This window comes from Miniopterus natalensis, chromosome 1, assembly GCF_054644295.1.
Source record: "Miniopterus natalensis isolate mMinNat1 chromosome 1, mMinNat1.hap1, whole genome shotgun sequence".
NCBI classification, from domain to species: Eukaryota; Metazoa; Chordata; class Mammalia; order Chiroptera; family Miniopteridae; genus Miniopterus; species Miniopterus natalensis.
The window spans coordinates 92,669,852-92,684,228 of NC_142081.1; positions in this window are offsets into that span (position 1 = coordinate 92,669,852).

The window sequence follows — 14,377 nt, forward strand, 5'->3', positions numbered from 1 at the left end:
GAAATCAATTCCTCAACAGACATTCAATGATAGCCATCAGCCCCGATATTCCAAGTAGCTGGAGGGGGTAGAGGAGGAATGAATGCCTCAGTTCTGGAGGGGAGGATCTTGGTGGCATACCATACAATCCACTAAAGTAATTTATTATAGAGAAAAGATCAGGGAAAGAACAAGAGATGGAGAAAAATTCCAGCTAAATATTTAATATTAAAGTTAGAGCTTTCTTGATCCTGAAAAGGCTCTTTCTTCTTCTAAGAGTCTTTCATTCAGTGGTCAAATATGCTAATTTTAAAAATCATTTCATTTTCTGTAAAGTGCAATATTGTTTTCTTTCTTATCTTTACTGCCTCATCCAGTCCTTGAAGCTGCATAGGTATTAGTTACTTACACTCTGATTTAACAGAGGGTAAATTTTATTTCTATATGAACTCAAATAGAAGGCTTATAATTACATGTAAGACCCCATTAAACTGAAACAAGTTTAGACTTTAAGGACTTTCTCATTAGTGAAACCTGGAAACCTCAACAAAGTCAGCTTATATAAATATACCATTTAGTCCAAGATATTTCCTTGGAAGAAAGTTGAATATTAGTGTATCATTTCTGTGAAGTAGGATGGCAAGAAATTGTTTCTTGAATAGACAGTGCAGTGAATGGCCACAATGAAGTAAATGACAAAAATTTGTCATATTCCCTCTTCTTCTTTGGTGTTGTCTACATCCAGGGGTGGGCAAAAGTAGGTTTATAGTTCTGAGTATGCAAAATATAGAGTTTATTATTGTATTATTATTTATTAATTATTGTATTATTTAATTGTATTACAATTGTAAACCTACTTTTGTCCACCTCATCTTCTATAATCACTAACCATGGATATATATTGAATGTTACAGTATGTAGAGTCTATCTTACAATTTATATCTCCACTGTTTTCATAAAGGATTTGAGACTTTATATAAACCCCCAAATATTTTTCCCTTAGTTTGAATAAACTTCAGTGAAATAAAATTGGAATCAATTAGTGTGAAAGTTAATACACACAAATGCCTGCCCCATAACTTAACAAAGTAATAAAGGTGGACCCCACCACTGCTTTAGGCTTCCTAATGACTTGTGATAAAAAAATCTAACATGTACAAAATTGTTTTTATGCTTTTTAAAAAATACATGTTTTTATTGATTTTAGAGAGAGAGGATAGGAGAGGAAGAGAGAGAAACATCAATATTGGGAATCAAGCCGCAACCCGAAACCCAGGCATGCCCTGACATTAAAGTGAACTGGCAGCCTCTTGGTGCATGGGATGACAATTAACCAATTGAGCCACACCAGCTAAGACTATTTTTATGCTTTAGATCATGACATGTAACTTTCCATGGAGGCATTAAAATGCAAAACTACAAAAGCACTGAAAACTTTGAATAAATATCATAGGGTAGATGTGGATGGACTAAGAAAATTAACATGTTTAAACAACTCTTCCAATTCTATAACCTAAGGTAGAACAGACAGTAAAAATGGAAAGTGTCACTGTATACATTGTCACTATGTATACTCTACTTTATAAATGCTTTGCTCACCTCAAGGAAATCTGATTGCTATTCCTGTTTTTTCAACATTCAGATCAAGTTGAAACAACATGGAAACCAAAACTCTGCCATATTTTGTGCATACTTTTCTAATCTCATTACCTAACATCATTCTTCTGCAGTTGTGCCATATTATAAATTTTCATGAAAATTAATGTCTCTGGTTCACTGCATATGCTATTTTCTCTTACCTGGATGTCCTTTTTTCTTGTCTATATGACTATCTCCTACTTGTTCTTCAAAGAGTATTAAAGTGTTTCTCTTAAACAGCCTTTGTGATGGCCTCATCTAAATTAGTGCTTTTCTGAAAGTAAGAATAAAAGTTTTTAAATATTTGGAAATAAAATAAAATAATAAAATAAAATTAAAATAAAATAAAAGTGCTTTTCTGCATTGCATTGCAATAGTGCTCTACACATACTTCTAACACCACTCATGGTAGGCAAGTATGTCCATTACGCCTTGACTTTCTAGAGCTTGAAATGTTCTCTACAAGAGTGTGCTATATCCTCAAAAGAAAGAAAAAGAGTGAATTTGATTAGTATTCTTGGCTCTAATGAATGGTTCATGAGTGAGGGAGTCAAATTGGCCTAAACAAGTTTTAGAACTAGTTCTAGACTTGATTATTCCAAGTACTCCATGGTTACCTTTATTAAGAGTAGTTGAAGGTAAATGTACTCTCTAACAGATAAGCTTTCATTCATTTCATGAAATGTTTTCAAGTTCTCTTCTTAGATATGGTATTAATTTTTTGTAGCAATTAAAGCAAGTCAGAAAAATTCCCTGCTTTTTTTTTTTTTTTTTTAAATCCTTACCTGAGGATATTTTTCCCATTGCTTTTCAGACAGAGTGGAAGGGTGAGAGAGAGAGAAACATAGATGTGAGAGAGACACATCAATTGGTTGCTTCTTGCAAATACCCCAAATGGGGATGAGGATTGAACCTGCAACCCAGGTACATGCCCTTGGGCAGAATTGGGACCCTTCAGTCCTTGGGCTGATGCTCTAACCACTGAGCAAAAAAAGCTAGAGCCCTGCTTTTTTATATCCTTAAATAAAAAATCCATGTTAGAGATTCCATATATATATATGGAGTATATATATATATATATATATATATATATATATATATATATATATACTTAACTTCAGCTCTCAGTATGCAAGAAAGTTATGCATATATATACTTAACTTCAGCTCTCAGTATGCAAGTAAGTTTTTGTAACCTTATCAAGTTGTGCCCTTTTATAAAAGGATTTCAACATACTGTGTGTCAAATTTTTTCCTTACCTTGATTATACCTTAAGTATAGATTTAGTTTAATAAAGTCTCATATTTTCTAGTATTTGTCCACCTATATTCCAAGAAAGTTTTATACAGGCTTCTGAGGAAGCTGTGCTGCTCTCACAATTCCTTCCTTGTTCCCATAAGGTGTCTTTGACAGCAGATGTATGGCAGCATGGTCAGTATCTTCTGGGTCTAAGTCTGTTCTTAGCAATTTGGAATAACGTAAAGCTAAATAGTATTTGGTTTTCAATGGTTGCCATAGAAATACACTAAGATTAGGTCATTTATACTATGATTTCTGACAGGTGACACAAACCAGACTAAATAATTTAAAAACATTTTTTAGCAGTGAAAATATCTTAAACAGTAGAAAGGTAATAATTCAAGCACAACAGAAGTTAATGCAGATGAGATCCAACATACTTCTCTTATACACTACTGATTGTGTTTTGGCCTATGTCAAACCCAAGATGAGAGGGTTTTTCTTTCCGTGTTGTTTTTGTTTGTTTGTTTGTTTGTTTAACTACTGTTCTCTTTCATGTGGGCTTGGTGAGGATATTTTAATTTTGGATTAACCAGGCTATTAATATGTGAGATAAAATGTTATTTCCCATTAGTAAGACTGAATCAGCATTATATAACTCAGGCTTTGTTTTTAAATTTAAAAAAAGTTTTTACCTAAAGAAATAATATCAGTAAGACTATTTTAAAATTGCCCAGCAGGGCATGGCTCAGCAGTTGAGCATCGACCTAGGATCTAGAAGATGGCGGTTTGATTCCCAGTCAGGGCACATGCCCAGGTTGCGGGCTCAATCCCCAGTCGGGGGCGTGCAGGAGGCAGCCGATCAATGACTCTCTCATCATTGATGTTTCTATCTCTCTCTCTCCCTCACCCTTCCTCTCTGAAATCAATAAAGACATATTTAAAAAATAATAAAAATTAAATTAAATTAAAATTAAATAAAATAAAATTTGCCCATGTCTAAAGATATGCTAGATTTTAAACTAGAAGATTCTTTAAGAGAAAACATTGGAACACATATATATAGTCTATTTCATCATCTCAAAGCAATGTAGAAAATAAAACAATAAACTGTGTGTGCAGGTAGTGAAAAATCTAGGTTTACAAATTAAATAAACAAAATATCACTACAGATTGGATCATTATTTATCACAGTTCATGCACTTTCTATTTTGGGATAAATATTTTCTGAAAAATACTTGGAGTAGTGACCAGACATGCAGATAAAATTCAGGGAATGGGCACTTATTAAGCATATGTTGTAAGTTCAAGTTCAGTATTCATAATATCTATACAGTAGGGGATTTTTTAGGCACATAATATAACAGAGGCACCAAATGAAAAGTGAGTCTCCTTCTCTAACCTTCTAATATTTACACTAAATATTATCAAAGCTAACAATTTTGTGTGTATCCTTATGGAATATAATATTTTTGGTATAAACCTGTTTAAGTAATGCTCTTTGTATATTTCCAAATGAAGTTACACTATTTAACCCACACTGCACCTTATGTTTTTTTAACTATTAAGTAATAGATCCTAAAGATTTTTTAATAGCAACATAAACAGCCTTATATCATTTTACATACAAGGTAGTATTTCATTTTATGAAAATAATATAATATTATATATATGTGTGTGTGTGTGTGTGTATATATATATATATATATATATATATATATATATACACATTTGTAAGTATATCAGTAGAAGCAAATGCACTCTTAAGTGCAATTGATGGGTCAAAGTATATCTGCATTCAAAATTGTGATGGTACTGTCAATTTTCTTTTAAAAATTGATGTAGCAGTTTCATGCTTCCCAACACCATTCTTCATATGCTAACTCTATATTCATATTCTAATTCTATACTTACCTTTTTTTTAAAAAAAAAATTGTGTTTAAATATTACACATGTCCCTTTTTCTCCCCAATGACTCATTCCACCTCATCCCACCCCCTTCCCCAGTACTTATCTTATAGATTCAACTCCAGAGTTTTTTTCAAAATCAAGGATTTATATAACCTGGTTCATGGTAAGAAGCCAGCTCAGCGTGATGAAGACCTGTACACATAAAAGATACCTCAATGTAGCTTAGATTAATAGAATTAGGGTGAAAATAGAGAGGGAACATAATTAGGCAATAGTATCAATGTGCTGAATAAACAAACTAAATAATGTTACTTCGTAAATTCCATGTTTGATTAAAAATATTTTTGAGTAGATTAAAATATCTAAAGCAACATGAATACTAATGCAAATATTTTCCTCATAGTAAAAAGGAAAAGAAATTGAATGGAGAAACTATGTAAAATAATAGGGCGAAAAAAATGTATTATTTCACTTGCATTTGATTTTAACCAAGTATATATTGAGTTGCTCTTACTGTGAATGAGGCATTATGCCAAGAGACATAGAAATTACAAGTAACTAGAAGAGGATTGTTGTTCTCTGGTAGTTCACAGGTAAAGTTCCAAGAGTCAAAAAACAGTTTAAGAAAACACCAGAAAAAAATGTACTAATTTGTATGATTGTTAAATAAATAGTCCCATAAATAAATGCCTAGTATTCAGATAGGAGAGATGACTTAGATAAGGAAAGGCTTTATAGAAAAGGTGAGATATGAATTGGAGCTTGAAGAGCCTCTAGACTCTGAAGAGGCCAGGCTGGCAGAGAGAGTATTCCTGAGATAGAGCAAATCCAGTTATTTAATCTGATGTTTCATAACAGTGTTGTTTTATAGCTTCAGTCCTTCAGGATGAAGTTGCAAAACCCAGGTTTCCAGGTCCAAGTGCAAAGGAGAAATTGTTTCATTTCTTTTCATTTTTGATATAAATACAATTATTGGAATAGTTTTGTAGATGAAAACTGGCAAAATTTAATAAAAACTTCAACGGTCTTATTATCCCAGTATATCACATTGTATTACGCTATGTTATATTGAACATTTTATATTCTATGACCTCTTTTTTTTTCACAGAGAATTATAACTTTTAGCAACAATGTTAGGAAAACAGTGCTACATGTGCTTGGCTAACAAGAACATAAGGTAAGCCTGAAGTAAAGGTTGAAACCAAAAAATATTAAAAGGTCTTCATTTATGGCCATGGTCAGGTGGCCCAGTTTTTTGGAATGTCATCCAGTACACCAAAAGGTTGCAGGTTCTATTCCTACTCTGAGCACATGCCCAGGTTTCGGTCTTGATCCCCAGTGGGGGGCATGCAAGAGACAGCAGATTGATTATTCTCTCTCATCATTGAGGTTTCTATATTTCTCTCCATCTCCCATCTTCTTTCTGAAATCAAATTTTAAAACACATATCCTTGGGTGAGGATTTTTTTTAAAAAAAAAAAAGGTCTTCATTTATGCAGCTTACCCTTCATGGTATTCCAAATTTTTGTCATTTGAGTTTCTTTTCAAGTTAGAGGAAAGTCTGCTAAATACAGTCCATGACCTAAATCCAGCCCACCACTTGTTTTCATATAGTTTGTAATCTAAGAATATTCTTTAAATTATTGGGAAAAAATTTTAATAAGATTTTGTGACACAAAAGTTATATGAAATCTAAATTTCAGTGTTCATACATAAAGTTTTTGAAATTTACTTGTCACAATGGTAGAGTTAAATAGATGCAACAGAAATTGTATGACCACATAATATAAAATACCTTCTGGCCCTTAACAAAAAGTCTGCTGATTTCCAGATTGGGGGATATATTTTGGAAAAATCACATTTAACAGTGCTGCCTTGACAGCTACCAAGACAGGGGAATAATGACCACATTAGCTCCCACACTAACAGGTTCTTAAATTTGTGCAGAAGAGGTGCTTATGATAACATCATTGATTTTCTCCCCACCTCCCTTCAGCCCTGCTGCCTTCACCACAGCTTAACATGTAGGTTGAAAGTCAAAGGTATTGGAACTAATTTCCAATCAGCTCAAAATTCCCTCATTCTCTAGGTCCTGATCAAAACCTCATTTGACAAAATCTTTCAACTTTCTAGATTTCTTCTGGGACCTTTAACTGTTGTCCCTTTCTGGAAAATCTCCTCTGCCTTAAGTTTCTTTGCTCTGTACATGCTGAGAAAAGTTAGACCTTAGACCTGAGGTTTGCAAAACCTGGTCCATGCATCCTAAGACTCTCTGCAAACCTTTCAAAGGTCCAGAAGACTGGATTGTGTGCAGGTAATGCTAAGATGCTATTTGCTCTTCCTTTGTTCAGTTTTGCCATGATCATACAAGAGCAATTGTGAAGCAAGCTGCAAGTGCCTGAATTGGCAGAGTGGCACTAATCTGTATTAGCCATATCTATTCTTCACCAACATGCACCCTCAATAGGAAAAAATCCAGTTTCTCTTATGAATTTCCTAAAAGAAGTAGCAAATAGTACTAATTTAATTAAATCTCAACTCTTGAGTCCATCTTTTTCTAAAATTTATCTTTATTGTTGAAAATATTACAGATGTCCCCCTTTTTTCTCCATTGACCTCTTTACCCCACACCCACTCCTTTCCCCAGGCCTTCACCACACTATTGTCTGTGTCCATGGGTTATGCATATATGCATATAAATTCTTTGGTTAATCTCTCCACCCCCCCACACACACCCTGTGCAATGAAATGGGCTATGCACATAAAGCACTTACTTGTGCTGCCCATCAAAGTATCTTAGGAATCTCCAGGAGAGCCCTCTGAGTGCTGGTACCTTGGGGCTGTGGAGCACTGTGTACACTGAGAATCTTTGTAATTGAAAGAATAACTCACATGGTTATTTATACATGGATATTTGGCATTTTCATTTTCAAAAATAAACAAAATGAAGCTGTAACTTCAAGGAAAACAACTGATAATGTTTGCTTCCTATGATAAAATTTGAACTTTTCAAATGAAAACTAAAATTCAGAAAAACTTGCATCTGCTACCATGCTTTTGACAGCTCTCCAATACTTCAGGAATTTTCTAATAAGATTCATAATGATATTAATTAATGTGATTTTTTAATATAACAATGAAATGTGCTAACATTCAGAAGAGATGCATAACTTAGTGAAATGATATATTCCATGTGATCAGTACTATAAATCATGTATGGATAAACTATTCTTTCAAAGTGCAAGGCCAAAAGATTTCAATGCAACAGATATGAAAAATTTATCAATATGTTTTCATATTACATATTGCATCTAACCTTTAAGAAACTACTACTTTTCAAGATTTGCTGTATTACCACAATTATCTGAGAACTATTAAAATACTACTCATTTTCCAATATATACTCTTTTATTATACTTCAACCAAAACTACATATCATAACCATCAAACATAGAAGTAGATATGAGAATTCAACTGATTCCCATTAAGGCAGACATTAAAGAGAGTTTTAAAATGCAAAGCAATGCAACTTTTTTACTTATATTTTTTTGGTTTAGAAAATTTAGTTATTTTTAGAATGTTACTTATGCTTATATTTTTATTATTGGAGGTTTATTATTATTTCTAAATAAAATAATAAACATATAATAAAAACATTTCAGTTTCAATTTCCAATTTGATAGGTACCCATAGTTATGACCCACATTTACAAAAGCTCTTTGGGGTCTTCAACCATATTTAAGAAGAAAAGAGGATCTCAGACTACAGAATTTGAGAGCCACTCTGCTAGGGAATGGAGAGGAATTGGAGCAAGAGTAAATCATAATCACCTTGCTCAAAGCAAAGATAGAAACAACTCAAGTGTGGTTCAACTCCAGAGATACGGAGCCAATGGGGCCAGCCCCAGGAGAAGGGAAATACAGGCAGGGGAAGATTTAGGAAATGTGTGGGTGGAGGCTGCCAGAGGGCTGTGGACCAGGTTTGGGCAGAGTAGGCTCTAAGTTCTTATACTGCTGCTCAGAAAAGCTGGTGAGTTGCAACCTACATTTTTTCCCAATTCCCTAGATATTTTAATTGAGATATAATCGGCATATCAGTTTCAGATGTACAATATAATAATTTTATATTTGTATAAATATTGAAAATTAATCATCACTAGAAGTGTAGTTAATATTCATTGCCCTAGTTACAATTTTTTTTCTGGTGATGAGAACCACAGTTCATTTTTTTAGCAATGTTCAAATATGAATACCATATTATTAACAAACATCACCATGCTGTATATTACAACACCATCACTTAGAAGATCTATTCATGTTATTACAAATGGCAAGATTTCATTGCTTTTTATGGCTGAACAATATTCCACATCTTCTTAACCTATTTATCCATCAGTGAACACAGATTGCTTCCATGTCTTGGCTACTGTAAATAATGCTAAGTGAACATGGGGGCGTAGGTGTCTTTTTGAGTCAGTGTTTTACTTTTCTTTGGATAAATACCCAGAAGTAAAACTGGTGGATCATATGATAGTTCATTTTTTTTTTTTTTTAATTTTTTGAGGAACCTAGTTCTATTTAAAAATTTTTAAGGCACTTGTTTTCCTTAGTACTGTCTCAGGAAATTTGGAACACTATAAAACCAGATGAATTTTTTTTTTTTACATTAAAAAAAAATCTGTACCCTCAGTAAGTCATACAACTGTCACATACACATCATCTTTGTCTATATAATGCTAACACAACCACTAGGAAAGTGAAAACTCTAATCAAACCAGATGTTTTATTAAATTCAATTTCTTTCCTTCATATTTTTATTTACTTTCTTTCTTTCTCTTATTCAGTGTAATAGGTTCAAACGGCCAATTTGTGTCTTTGTTATTAGACTTTATTTTTCAGATACTGTTGGCATATATTCCACTTTAAAATTTTTAAGTAAATAGTTTGACTTCATCTTTGCACTATATAGACTTTAGAGTATATATTTTTAAATGACTGAGCATTATGAGTTTAAAGCCTGATTGATTTGTCTTCCTGAGGGTTTCTAAATGGGCAGGATTTCTTTCCAAGACTAAAATAAAATTTATATGATGTCTGCAACAAAAAGTAGGCATGTCATCTTTGCATTTGTGTGGGTCTTTTGCATTTATGAATGTGGCCTTGTCTGTGGACTTAGAAGTGATAAGTTTACACTTAATCACTAATAAGTGCTTGGCAACATATATCTACACAAATTGAAAAGCTGCTGTAAAAACCATGTTTAAAATTTAATATCATTTTTGAATATTTTTATAGATCTAAATAATTAAAATGCGAACAAAACTTAATCTGAAATTCTTCCATCATTCCCAATTAAACTGTGTTTTGTTTCACTTATTCCAATGGCATTATGCTATCCTAAATGCCTCGTTGTCTTTTATGCTACTAAGGTAATTAAAATCGCCCGGCCAGAGCGTGGCTTAGCTGTTGAGTGTCAACCTAGGATCCAGGTGATCAGGGTTCGATTCCTGGTCAGAGCAGATGCCCGGGTTGCAGGCTCGATCCCCAGTGGGGAGCGTGCAGGAGGCAGCCGATCAATGACTCTCATCATTGATGTTTCTATCTCTCTCTCCCTCTCCTTCCCTCTCTCTAAAATCAATAAAGATATATTTTTTAAAAATAAAAAATAAAATCAACTTTCACGAAAAAATACAAATGTTTGTTTTTTATTATTAAAATGCTCTTCACAATGTCCTGCACTGAAGTTGAATAATTGACAATAAAGTAATTTTAAAATGTTATAATTGGCTTACTATCTTAAAGGAAGTCTTCATATTTCCAATCTGAAAATATTCCTAGATGCTTATATATTTTTAAATAAAAAATATTTTGACTAATTATAGTTTTAAATAAATATCATAGTTCATATGTGGCCAAAGAGTTTGCTGGAATTGTTGACTACTAAATAGGTTGTTTTTATGTTAGCTAGAGGCAAAGTAAGATACTTACAACCTCAGAATCTTTATCTAGAAGATTCTAAATAAGAAGATAGTAGAAAATTTAGTTGACTTGGGTTAATGTGACAGAGTTACAGATACATTTTGATTTTTAAAAGTTTTTTTTTTTTTTTTTAAGATTTAAACACATCTTCTGGGGAAAATAAATTATTTTTGTAAGCGGGCTTTCACATAAAATAAGAAAGTCTAATTGAGTGACCCTAACCGAATTTTAAGTTACTGGAGTTCAGGGAAAACCATTCTGTTAATATTAGGAGCTGCTCTTACAGTAATACTGACCTAGTTGACATATTAGTAAATTCTTCTCAAATACCAACAATCAAGAAGGATGCAAACCCAAAAACTTAGGATAAAGTAACCAAAATGAAGATGTCAAACATGTTTGACTCTTATAATTTACTTGAATGTTCTCTAATTGGTAAAATCACCTTGATATTTTTAAAACATCAAATTAATAAGGGTATCTTTTTATATTGAGGACATTTAGGTTATTACCTAACTTCCATTCTGAAATATTTCCCTCCAATATAATGAAATATTTAACTAAAATTAACATTTTTAAAAAAATAAAGAAAATCCGCCTTAGCTAGTTTGACTCAGCTGGTTTGGTCCCAGGTTCCAAGGGTATGTACCTCAGTTGCAGGTTCCATTCCCCACCCTGGTCAGGGGGCGTGCAAGAGGCAACCTATCGATGTGTCTCTCTCACATCGATGTTTCTCTCTCTCTCCCTTTCACTCTCTCTGAAAAGCAATGGAAAAAATATCCTCAGGTGAGGATTAAAAAAAAAAAAAAAAAATTAAAATTAAATATAAATTAAATTAAATATAAAATAAAAATAAATAAAATCTGTTTTACATGGTGATTACCAAATAAAATGATACCAAATTCTTAATAATTTTATTACTATTATAAGAAACTGAGTACCTAGTTGCATATAAGTATTGGCCTATAATTAATTATAAACTTTACTGAAATTGAAGAATTATATAGATGTACATCACTGTCATATCATACATCTTACCATACCATTTTTGTTGTTGAATTAATTCTTTCACATTGAATAAATAATTAAGATACTTAGATCCTAAGTAAATAGTATACTTAAAAACTAAAAATATTATAATTGTCTTGAGTAGAGAATGTGAGCAGAGCCTATAGCTCTTGGCATCATTAAGATAATTAATCAAAACTGGCTTTAAAGCTTCTTTTCTTTTTTTGGATCTCCTGTAGTCTTTAAGTATGCTCTCTGTTTTCAGTCTTGCTTGGCTAATATCTCAAACTCTAAAAAAATGATATTTTACAGGATAAAATAAATTTGTAATACCCTCAAAAAAAAAAAAAAAACAAACAAAAAAACACACTATCTATTTATAATAATTTATTAAAAGCATTTTTAATTAAGAAGCTGGGTAGAATACCTGGACATTAGGAAGACTTCTAGGATAAGTTATATTTTATTAATTTATTTAACTTTATTAAAAATAAAAATTAATCTTTGGGTAGTATTAAGATAAAAATTAAGATAAAATAATAATATGTATTTTGACCTTCAAATGCTATTATTTCCTAAACCTGACCATGCATTCTTTTAATGCTTGTTTTTTCATTTGTTTTATCTAAATCTTTGTTCATTGGTCAAAATGGAAAAGTTTTACAAGGACTATAAAACAACAGCTAAAGATCTGTTGTTAAATTCATAATAGTGAAATATATATATATAAATCCTCTAAAGGACTGGAGTCCCACAGTTTAGAGCAAAAAGTTGAGAATGAACATTTGGGAGGCTTTATTGCAGAGGTCTTGACTTTTCTGAGACTAAAGTAAGTTCCCCAAAATCAAAATATGTCCATTTATCTTGAAATAAAATTTTATTACAGATACTAAACTGTTAATTATGTGTTAAAAGTGTTGTCTTGAAGGTAGTCAACTACTTATATTTTCAATATTAGCTTTCACGTTTCTGTTTATCTTCTTTCATTGGTATGTAATTGTTTAGCAAGTTGCTTCAATGATATATAAGGCCTGAATGTAGTTCTTCCCACCTCGTACTATTTTGAGATTATAGGAGGCTCAGCAAATATGTTCTCTTTCTCTCTCCTTAGCTTTAAAAAAAATTGAGAGAGAGAAAGAGAACAGGCAACAATGTTAGGTGGATAAAATTTAAATTTAAAATTCTTGACTGATAAAAGCTGAGGTTGAAAAATAAAGCTCTATGTATTGCAATAATAAACTTTACAACCTTTTGAACACCCAAACTGAACTCGACCATCTACAACAGGCTACACTGAGCGGCCAAAGTCTCCTCTTTTACCACTTAGGGCACTAGGAGCACAGCTGACTGGCTCAAGACAGGAATAAAAGGGACAAAGCTGCTCTATCCAGTCCCTCCTTCCAAGTTCACAGCTCTGGTCCCCACTCTCTTTCCCCTGAGATTTAAGAGTGGAGCAAGAGGCCAGAGGTGTTTAGGAAAACCCTTTTCCTTAACCAGTGGTTCAGGAAAGAAATAATGTTAAAAGGCTACTTCAATTATTTTCTTTATGGGGGCTCTGTTATCAAAAAAATTCTTTCTACCAAAGAGACTTTGTTTATTAAGTAGGAAATATAATTTCTCATTTTAATTAATCACGGTGTATAAAACTAATTGCCAACACGAAAGGATGAGCAGCAAACAACCAATGCTTCCACAAATGAGCTAATATTATTTCAAACAAAAGCAAATAAATTTGGTGCATTATTTGGTTTCCAATAAAGGGTCCTTTAAATTTTTGAAATATTTCATCTATGCCTGTGATAATAATTACTCCATTGGGGGTTCCCAAGGGATCAAGGAATTATGGATTGGGAACCACTGTTCTTTATTCATTTTCTCTGACAAAAAAAACATTTTTCATTCCTTTTACTCAGACAATTAATTACCTTAAATTTTAATGCAAAACAGCAAAACTTCCCATTCTGAAACTTTCATAAAGAAGTCACATCCTGGTAATTAAGTAGTCATCAACCATACTTTACACTGAGTTCATGTTTCAAAAAGATTATATAAATAATAATAGCAATACTAACAAATATTTGTTGTGAGTTCGCTATGTGGAAAGCGCTATACTGGGCACTTTGTAATTTACTTCTCCAGCTATGTAAAATTCCCGTGGACACAGTTTATTAGTAACAGATTCAGGATTGAAATCCTTGTCTGTTTTATAGCAAAACACTGGCTGTTTTTACTAGACCACTATGAGGTAAATAAAGAGAACTATTTCTGAATGAACTTTTATGTTAATTTATTGCATATATAACAGGAAAGGTAAAGCAAATTTTTTCTGCTATGAAAGATTAAGGATTTTAATTTATTATAAGTTAATTTTCTTTCATCTGTTATAGCTCACTCTTCCTTCCAATTTTTGTTAATACTATATTTTACTACACCCATTAGCAATAACTTTTTAAATTTTGAATATTACTTTTAAACTTGTTTTCCTTGAGATATCAAGTTTAGAAAGTATTTCATGATGCTACTTTATATATGTATCATGAGTTGTTAGACAGATTTTTGGTTTCCCTGGTGTTTCCAATTGCCTTTTTTCTTTCTTAGTGATAAATCAAGTCTATGACTTCATT